The sequence below is a fragment of the Lactuca saligna genome, chromosome 2 (genome assembly GCF_052625555.1).
Source record: "Lactuca saligna cultivar CGN05327 chromosome 2, ASM5262555v1, whole genome shotgun sequence".
Classification (NCBI taxonomy): domain Eukaryota; kingdom Viridiplantae; phylum Streptophyta; class Magnoliopsida; order Asterales; family Asteraceae; genus Lactuca; species Lactuca saligna.
The window spans coordinates 119,313,608-119,322,299 of record NC_136418.1 but is presented as its reverse complement, the minus strand read 5'-3'; the positions used below and the strand labels follow the sequence as shown (position 1 = coordinate 119,322,299).

The following is an 8,692-nucleotide window of genomic DNA, read 5'->3' as shown; positions in this document are numbered from 1 at the left end:
GAAAGAAGAAATACTCCAAAGAGCCGGATGAGGAATTAGGGCTTGACGTTGGATCAGGCTCTGATACAAAGTCAGAAAGAGTAATTTGGCTTGAATACCCTGTTTGGGTTATGATCTCATTTATATAACACAATTACAACTATAAGATCCTAATCTCAAGGATCTGATAATACAACAAGAATACATATCTTATATTTGAAAAAATCTAACTAACAACCCTTATCTTTTCTTATCTTGATAGTAGGTGGCTGTTAACATGCATTCTCCCCAAAACTTTATTGGCAGGTTTGCTTCAAACCGTAAGGCTCGTGCTACTTCCAACAAATGTCTATGCTTTCTCTCAACTACCCCATTTTGTTGAGGTGTGTGTATGCAAGACGTTTCATGAATAATTCCATTATCTTCATAAAATTGTACCATTTGATTGGAGACAAACTCCCCTCCATTGTCACTACGGATTTTCTTGACTTGCTTCCCAAATTGAGTTTTTATCATTTTACAAAAAACTATCATACTATTGCTTGCATCAAATTTGTTTTTGATCAAATATACCCATGTGCATCTACTAAAATCATCAACGATTGTCAAAAAATAATGAGCACCGGAAGTAGAGGGTACACGATAACCTCCCCAAATATCACAATGTATAAGATCAAAACATGCAGTAGTTTTTATAGAACTATCTAAAAAAGGAAGTCGAGTTTGCTTCGCTTTTACACAAGAATCACAATGTTCAACATTAATTGTTTTTCCTATGGAACTAATGTGTTGAAGTTTATTATTGGATGCATGCCCTAACCTTCTATGCCAAATATTTGAATCAAACTTTGCCATCATTACTGCAATTCTTTTGTCCTTTCCTTCCAGTTGATATAGACCATTCTCACATCTCCCCGTGCCAATCAGCTTCCTCGAATGTAAATCCTGTATGAGACAGAAATCAGGAAAAAACATCACAAAGCAATTGAAATTTTTCGTAAATTTGCTGACAGAAAGAAGATTGCATCTAAAGTCTGGAATATATAAAACACGATCAATTTTTGTGTCATTAGGAAGACATGCAGTCTCAATTCCTTGAACTGGAACATCATCACCGTTTGGTATGCTAACATGAACTTCTTGGTTAGACCTTTTAATACTTGAGAGAACGGATTTGTTGCATGCAATATTTTCGGTAACACCTGAGTCAATGATCCAAGGGGTATTAAAATTATACTTACGAGCCATGTTGGCTTCCGGTTTCATTGTGGATTCACTCAATTGCTTAATTAATTTTGAGTATTGCTCAAAATTAAGTCCATGTATCGGGCTAGACTCAACTTTGACATTGGCTGCTTTTGGTTTTGGTTTGACAGGTTTTCTTTGGTCTCCTGTTTGCTTTCGGTTGCGAGAATCCCACCATTCTGGGTATCCAATCTTTTCGAAACACCCATCTATGGTATGCCCATTCTTTCCACAGTGTTTACATTTCAGGCCTTCACGGGTGTTGAGTTGTCTTTCTGAATTCGTTTTGTCAGGTGCTTGGTTACGTACCTGATAGGCTGCAGCTTCAGTGATGTTAATTTCTTCTTGAAGCAGATATGCTTCGTTGTTGCTCGTCTTCTGCTACAAGGTGGTACGTGGTTCCAAGACTTGGCATCAGTTTGGTGCTCAAGATTTGGGTTTTAATGGTTCCAAATACTTCGTCGAGTCCCATAAGAAATTCATAGACACGCTCTTTTTCTCTTGACTGAACGAGTCGTTTTCCAAGATCACATGTGCACTTACCACAAGTGCATCTTGGAACTGGTGAAACATATGGATCTCATCCCAAATGGCTCTCAATTTAGTGAAATAAGTCGATATAGTAGTATTATCTTGTCTCAACATCGTTAGTGCCCGTTTTAGTTCATACGCGCGAGGCGCACTCTCTTTTCCAAACCGCTCTTCAAGATCTTCCCAAACTTCTTGGGATGTGTTAGCATATTTAACACTATTTTGTATCTCCTTCTCCATCGAAGCTGTCATCCACCCCCGTATTAGAGCATCACATTGTTCCCAAGCTCGTAGTTCCACACCATCTTCTGTTGGTTTGATAAAGGTTCCATCAATGAAGCCCGATTTATTCTTTGCCAAGAGAAAGTCCTTCATCTCTCTTGCCCAATCGACATAGTTGTTGTCGCTGAGAACTTCATTGACATGAATCTGTCGAGGGTAGTCGGTAGGATGGATGTAGAAGGGTGAAGCAGGATCCGATGATGGATTTTTGGTCGAAGAGCTGCTGCTGGGTGTTTCTCCTCCTGTCATGGTCGTTCAGCAGGTGAGATATCCCTGCTCTGATACCATATAAAAACCGAATATGTTGTTTAAAATATTCTTCTTATCTTATTCATCAAGAAAACCCGAAGGGGCTATATATACAATACGTGAATGAGGAGTAAAACAATTGACAGCAATTGACAGCTAAATACAATCAATAAAATAGGAAACTAAGAGATATATATGAAAAATCATAAAGGATAAGGATAAAGCCGATTCCCTTTAATATGAACTCAAATTTAGTTCTTTCTTTTATATAATGGATTCTTTATCATGTCAACTACAACTTTCATCTAAGAAGCATGGTTGTAAAAATCGCTCGACGGTTGCTCGGCGGTTGACTGGGATCAAACGATTAATCGATTTGGCGGGGATTAATCGGAGACCCTAAATTACTAATAAAAATATTTTAAAATTTAATACATCCTAAGATAATTAGTATTTGAATATTTAAAATTTTGAAAATTTGAAACTTTTAAATATTTGGTATAATATTTGAAATTTTCAATATTTAAAAATTTAAAAATTTAAAATTTTGTTAATTTTTGTGTAATATTTGAAATTTTGAAAATTTGAAAATTTGAAAAATTTCCCGCCAAGGACCGCCGAAGACCGCCGAGACCGAGTATAACCAATTTCCGCCAAACACCCCTAATCGTAATCAGTTGCAGACCGCCAAGCGCCTAGGCCGATATTTACAACACTGCTAAGAAGTAATGGTTTTCATTTTGTTCTATTTTTTTCTCATATTCGTTCAAGAACAATCTCAATTTTTTTGATTGCTTGTTGATATCTTTTGATTTCTTCTATAACTATCCGGATTTCGCTTTCGACGTCGGCACAACATACGTAAATATTATAAGTTATAACCATCCCAAACATTACACAGTGGAAATTTTAGTTGATCAATAATGACACTTAAGTCCGGTATGGAATTACCATTATGGATTTACACTTATATTTTTTACATATTACTAGAGAGATGCAGATGGAAGACAACTTTACCAACATAAATTATTGCGTGAGGGGAACGGCCGGTTGGGTACCTAAGGAATGAAGTTATATACAGTTCTACTAACTAGTGATAATAGTAACATCAATAGTAGATATAAAAATAATAAATATAAAAATATTATTATTAATACTATTATTTGTTGTTTTCTTGTCAATATCAAAGATAATAGTATTGTGATGCCCTCCAACAATTGTGAAGTGGTAACCTACACAAAAAAAAAAGCAAAATGAAAAGATTAGTATAAGAGGTTTTTTTCTAGAAAAATCAAGACTTTTCGTGTTTTTCCTTATTATGGTTATAAAATGTAGTTATTGCTATTAACAATTGGTATTTTATAACAAAAAAATATTTCAAATTAAAGTGATTTGTGATTACGAATTAATTATATTGATATAATTAGAAGTCGAGAACCCAAACAATGATCATATTTGATTAAGATTGCCTGGATAAAGGTTTGCAAGCACGCTTCCTAGTTTGTAACTACTACAAATCATGTCCGCCTGATGAACTTGATCCAAGAACCTCATCCAGGAACCTCAATCAGGTTTTTGGTTCTCATGCCTTTTCCAGCCTCATTTGAATTTGACTCAAAGATTGTAATATTAAGAAAATCAAAACAATTTATATTTTGAAAAGCATTTCTCTAGACTAGTGGCATGAGTAAACATCTAACAAACGTAACAATAATCATGAAACATTTATTGTATTTACTTTGTAACAACCTAATATTAGAAGTTAGTTTCAAATAAGGTAATAGATATATAGTTTCAAATCAAAATTTAGCGGTATATAAAAAGAGATTTTTTAATGGGAAGTGATTCGTACACAACAGTTTTTTGTCATACACAAAAATTCATGCATTATATAGTTGTACAATACAACATTTTAAAGCACCAATTGTTGTGTATGGAGAAAAATTATTGTGTACGGATCAGCTCCCTTTTTTAATATGTATCCTAAGTAAATATATAAAAAACACTAATTATAAAGAATATTACCATAATTAAATGTGATAAATATTAATTACAAATAATATTTTTTATAATTAATATATTTTACATTTAGTTATCATAATATTACACATTTAATTATAATAATATTTCTTATAATTAATACTTCAATTAATGTTTATTATATTAATGTTTATTATATGTATCGTTAAGGTTACATATTAATGTTTTTATGTACATATTAGAAAATCTTTATATACGGTTAAATTTTGATTTGAAACTCTATATCTATTAACTTATTTGAAACTAACTTCTAATATTAGGTTGTTACAAAGTAAATACAATAAATGTTTCATGATTATTGTTACTTTTGTTAGATGTTTACTCATGCCACTAGTCTAGAGAAATGCTTTTGAAAACATAAACTGTTTTTATTTTTTAATATTCCCATATAAAATAACCTTAAGTTCATCTGTGCTAACTTGTTAAAATATGGTTTTTAAGATATAGAACCTAAACTGAAATTATTTATATATTAATGTAAATTGAGGGGAAAGTATATGGGTATTTTTGTGTGCATAATTTACACATAGAAAGAGAAAACTAATTCACAATAACCTACAAAGAATGACTAGATTCAGGAATCACGAAATGGATTTTGAAATTGATAGTTCATTTCAGGTTTGATGAATAATTGAAATGAGAAAAGCGTATGAGTTATACTTTTGCGCACATGGACATGAAGGAATTGCTTGAATTTAAAAACATATTAAACCTACGTACCGATTTTTCGTCAACTTCCTGCACCATCCAAACAAATTTGAAGAGAAGTGTAAGAAATCAACACTATGAGAGAATCCACAAATGCATGGTTTAATCAAAGCTTGAACTTACTTGCAAATCCAAAGCTTTCTCAAGTTTCTCTACCACCAATCCTATTGAGGGTCGTTGTTTCCGATCATTCTGCAAGCACTGATATGCAATCTTTGAGACCATATTCAAGGAATCTGAGGCCATTTGTTTCTTCAAATCATGATCAATTATATCATTTAAATTTCCTCTTTCGTAGCAGGTCTGAGCTAGTTTGGGTAAGAATCGCTCTTCACCATCTACGTTCATGAAGCACGGCCTCCCACATAAGACTTCAAACAACACCACCCCAAATGAATAAACATCCGACTCTTTTGTGAGGATACCTGTTTTTCTATACACAGGATCACAATACCCATGTGTTCCAGCAACATTTGTAATGAGATAACTCTCATTTTCATTTGCACGACCTATCTTGGAAAGACCCAGATCTGAAATCATAGCTTTCCAGTTGTGATCTAATAGAATATTCGCACTCTTTATATCCCTGTGGATAACTCTATGATTTTCTGCAACATGGTTATGAAGATAATCCAAACCCCGTGCTGCTTCAATGCATATATTGATTCGTTGCTTCCATGTGAGTGGAAACGTGGTATTAGACATAGTTAGGTACCTGTCGAGGCTTCCATAACTTGCGTACTCGTAAATAAGGATCTTCTCATCATCTTCATCACAATAACCAAGAAGGGAGACTAGATTTGGATGTTTATAGCGGGAGAGTAATTGAATCTCTGTTAAGAACTCCTTAAGACCTTGACCAGAATGGTTGTTAATTGGTAGGCGCTTCACAGCGACAGAGGTAAGTTTACCTGAAAGTGAGAGTTCTCCTTTATAAACATTGCCAAATCCACCACTTCCGATCAAGGTTGTGAAGTTTTTAGTGGCGAATTTAATATCTCTAAAGGGTACATGGAGGTGTTGTGATTCTCTAATGAGCGACATTAAAGGAAAAATGTAGAGCTTAAGAGTGAAATGAAAAGGAAAAGACGCCCAGACAAATTATGTCAGATAAGGAACAGGAATGTTGAATGATGAAACCAGGAGGCTGGTATTAATCGAATCTCTTATCTTTATTGTTTTTATTATTTAAATTTTTTTAGAATGTTCATCAACGGTAGACTTTCTTTAATAAACGCAAAGTAAACCCTCTTGGTACTTTTCATTGATCATACTAATGTATATGATGGCGATTGCACTTGTTGGAAACTATCAACAAAATTTACCAATATCGTAAACTAAAAAAATAATATAAACTGATCAAGTTGACTGACTAAACAACCCAGAAGACTGCACGAATTAAGGAACGACTAATGAAAACCATCAAAACCAGAAACCTTTAAATGGAAACCAGCTCCCTACACTTTGTGAAGAAGTCAAACTTACGATTGTTTTCATTAAATCTTTTAACCTGCCAATCATTAAACAATTCATAACCCCTTATGTTCTTTAGCTGACACCAGGTAGGGTTTTGAGAACAAATCAGAGTTCAATCCCCTGTCATGTTCCTATGGTTCAATCCCCAATCCTCCATCTTAACCACACAATTCTACTTTTTTGTGAAGACCCATCCACCATCAAAACCATGTCGTAACATCCTTGTGCAAATGCAAACCTACTGACTACAACGTCACTTCCACAAACCCTATGCAACGATACATTGATTTATTTATTTATTTATTATTATTATTTTTTAGGTTTTAGATTTTAAATTTATGATTTGTTCAATTTTAGACGTTTAGATTTATTTATTTATTATTAAATTTTCAATTTTGGTTATTCAAATCCTAACAAATTTTGATTTCATTTGTTTGATTAAGAGTTAAAACTAATGGAGACTAGATCTAAAGCCTGGATTCTTTGAATTCATTTTGTTTGATGAAAATATTGGATCTTGTTATCATCTCTTATTTATTTATTTAAAACATGAGATAGTTTTTGGATTTAAAGAGTTTTGTTTAAAATTAAACGTTAAAAGTTTGTAGTATCAAACGATGATTTTTATTTAAAACGAAACATTTTGTTAAACATTAGAATCTATAAGCTCTCAAACATTGTCAAACGCTTCGTGTCAAACACACCATAAATGTTAATAAAGTGATGTAAAGGATTTGAAATTGAGAGTGAATATGGTCGAAACCCATGTTTTATGATTGTTTGTGTTGGTGACTTCTTTTTTCATTTTGAAATTGATAAAATCTAGAGGTGCGTAATCAACAACTTTGATTTTTTGTGATAAAAAATTACAAGGACAATATCTGGTATGACATGGCGAAGGGGGAATACGACGAGATCTACAATAGTGGTGATGTGAGATTCAGATGTGTGACTACCATTTGACATCCGTCAAAACCCAGGTTAGTACTAAACTTGAACCGCACCTCTTGCATGTACAAATATAACCTAATTGTAGATGCTATAATCGAACTAACTCACGACTTAATACATCCCTAAGAACAATTAGTAGTTATCTAGCTTCTACTAAGCAATCACATGGATATGTCATATGTGAATGCTTCAACTATGTTATAAAGTGCCCAAAGATCAAATCTCATAACTTGTTACAAAATATGATGAATCATATTGAAAAAAAATAATAAAAAAATATATGGAATGCTTAATTAAATTAATTAAGTATTTAGCTAGTTTACTAATTAAAATAAACTTAACTATAATATGATTAAATCATAAGTTAAAACTTATACACCTTCATTAGAATTTAAATTGTGGATTAATTACATGATTCAAGTATTACAAATAAACCTTTACATTTAAAAAATTTATTCAAATTTTATAAAATATAACCACCAACATTTATAGATCATACCAATTACTAAGAAAATCCTCTTCTCTCTCCTTCTCTCCACTCAAAACTCGGCCACCTTTCTCTCTCTCTCTATGTATGTATGTGTGTATCTATCTATGTATATATATATATATATATATATATATATATATATATATATATATATATCTTACTTGAAAACCTACATTTCCACTTAGTTCCTTCACTCCATCTAACTTCCAACCACCAAGAAAATTTTCTTTCTCAAAAATCTCTTAAGCTCCAGCCATATTTTTCCTAAGAACCATGCAATTTTGAAGATTCTTGGGTGTTCTTGAAGCCCAAAATCAAATCTAGGTAAGGGACTTCATTATATCCTTCATCCTCTTCATCTACACGCAAGTTCAAACATGTTTTCTCATCATTTTCGGATTCTATGCCCTTTTAATGGCTAGAATATTTTTGCCCCATATTAGTGTTTGTAGTTTTCACCAAAAACATCTTGCATGTTAGAAAGATGGTGAGAATCCATGATCAAACCGAAGTGAGACTAAAGATGAACACATGCAAGCCCTAGTTAACATCAAAATCAGGTTTTGAAAAGTTTGGTTTCATTTAGCTTTGTTGCATGCAGGTTCTAGTGGTTAGATAAAAGTTTTCTACAAAACACATCTAGTATAAAGTTCTTTTTATCTCAACCTAAGCAAAAGAAACAAAAAACTTTGGAGAAAACATGAATTTGAACACATTTTCTTAAGTTTATTTTTGTAAAGC

At 32.7% G+C, this 8,692-nt stretch overlaps 1 pseudogene; it reads right to left on the bottom strand.

Annotated features, from left to right (window-relative positions):
• Window positions 1-2,282: 2,282 nt before the first annotated feature.
• LOC145030027 (putative receptor-like protein kinase At5g39000 pseudogene) lies at window positions 2,283-6,078 on the bottom strand (annotated as a pseudogene).
• Between the last annotated feature and the right edge of the window lie 2,614 nt (window positions 6,079-8,692).